Source organism: Orycteropus afer, unplaced genomic scaffold (assembly GCF_000298275.1).
Source record: "Orycteropus afer afer isolate SDZICR_OR568_19922 unplaced genomic scaffold, OryAfe1.0 scaffold00006, whole genome shotgun sequence".
Lineage (NCBI taxonomy): Eukaryota > Metazoa > Chordata > Mammalia > Tubulidentata > Orycteropodidae > Orycteropus > Orycteropus afer.
Window position 1 is genome coordinate 4,140,818 of NW_006921593.1, and position 2,323 is coordinate 4,143,140.

The following is a 2,323-nucleotide window of genomic DNA, read 5'->3' on the forward strand; positions in this document are numbered from 1 at the left end:
TGTGATATTAATGATATTGTTCAATAATTTCCACATTCTGTGGGATCATCTTTCTTTGGAATGGGTACAAATATGGATCTCTTCCAGTCAGTTGGTCAGGTAGCTGTTTTCCAAATCTCTTGACATAGCCGAGTGAGTACCTCCAACACTGTTGGCAACAAAGGTCAAAATCCAACTTCTTCCCTCTAAAGTGGGGCAGATTGCCATATACAAAGCAAGAGTTGCGGGTAATAAAGGCAGAATGAAAGCCAGACACCCTTGAAACGGGACAGGGCAGTAGGAACACAGAATGAACAGCTAGAAAGGATGAGAGAAGTGAAGGCACGTGGGCATTACTCCCAAATTCCCCAGCCTGATAATGAGGCATGACAATTCAGGCGGAGGCATCAGGGTAGAGCCACGCAAGGAGCTGCAGACTTCAGGAGCTGTACTGCTGGCAGGCAAATCTCCAGTGCAGATTAACACCAGCTGCGACCTGGCGCAAACCGCAGAATCCACTGAAAATCAAGTCAGACACACACATCACGCCTTTGTCTCCGAGTCAAGAAAAGAGGGGAAAAGGTCACTCATTCTTCTATTGCAGCCCAGAGCAATAGTAACCTCATTTGCCAATTTCTAATTTTATATTGAGACATCTGTTCTCTTCAAATAACTAGCACAAAACTAAAATGTAAAAAAAAAAAAAAAATTAACAGCTTGGCCCAGCAAGTCTAGAGAAATGAAAACAAATGTTCACACAAAACCTCCCCATAAATGTTCACAGCATTATTCCTAACAGCCATAAAGTGGAAACAACTCAAATAGCTATCAACTGATGAATAAAATATGGCACACCTATACAATGGACTAAGGAGCTCCGATAGCATAGCGGGTAAAACATTTGTTTGCTTAACAGAAGGTTGGAGGTTCACACCCACAAGCAGCTCTGCAGGCGGAAGATGAGGCAATCTACTTCCGCAAAGATTTAAAGCCTTGGAAACCCAATGGGAGTAGCTGACTTGGAATCTACTTGATGGCGGTGGGTTTGTTTTTGATATACAATGGATTATTTAGCCTTAAAAACGAAAGCCAGACACAAAAGATTCTTTATTGATTCCACTTATAGGAAATGTCAAACTAGACAAATCCGTGGAGGAAGAAAGTTAAGGTTAGCGGATGCCTAGGGCTGGGAGCTCTGGTAGCACAGTGCCTAAGGCACTTGACTGCTAACCGGAAGGCTGGCGGTTCAAACCCACCAGCCACTCTTCGGAAGGAAGATGGGGCAATCTACTTCCATAGTGATGCTGCCTCGGAAACCCAAGGAGTGGTCGCTATTAGTTGGGGCCGACTGGAGGGCACAAAACAACAGCAACAACAGGGCTGGGGAGGGGAACATGGGAAAGCGAATGCGAATGGACATAGTTTGGTTCCTGGATCATGAAAATGTTCCGGAGTTAGACAGTAGTGATGGTTGTCCAACTGTGTGGCTGTAATAAAAACCACTGCAATGTATACTTTTAAAGGATTAATTTTATGATATATCTCAATAAAACTGTTATTTCAAACAACACAGCTCGGACTTGCATTTGAAAGGTGGTGAATACTACACTCTTTTTTCCTCTAAACCAGCATTGTATATAATAAATCCCAGCGGACTGTTTTCATAGCTATGCCTAGGCTTTTCTTCTGACCACCATACTTGTTTTCTAACAACAAACAAGCATAAGAGGTTATCGCGCAGACTAGACCCAAGGTACAACGCATGGCCACCGACACTCGGGAATGGACGATGTTAAGGAGTCAGACGCCCAGACCATCCAGCAGGGCCGCAGTTACCAGGCAACAGCAGCACTGTTACCAGGCAACAGCGAAGGCCCGCCCCCTCATCTAACCAATCAAGTACGTCCGCAAGCAGGGCAAGCGCCCCACGTACACCAAGCCCAGCGCAGTCTCACGCGCAACGCGCCCCAGCCAGTCAAGAACCAGCAGGCACCGCCCCCGCCGCTCCACTCAGCCAATCACAAAGGAGAGAGATCGCGTGCCTTGCGTGCGACCGTTGTACCACAGCAGGGCTTCTCCCGCCCCACCCCCACTCCTCAGGTCCTGCCTGCGGGGAAAGGGGTTCGGGGCCCGCCAGGCTGGGGTAAAGGGGCCCTGGGGCCTGGAGGGCCACCTCCTGCAATGTACCTGGGCGGCGGTCTCCGCTTCCCCGGGCCTCGGGAGGAGAAAAATGCAAAGAGAAGCGCCTGCTCTTAATGGCGGTGGGGGCGGGGTACGCACCTTTGGGCACCCGCCTGCGGGCTGCGCCGGGCGGGCCGCGGGGTCCTAGGGCTGGGACGCCGGA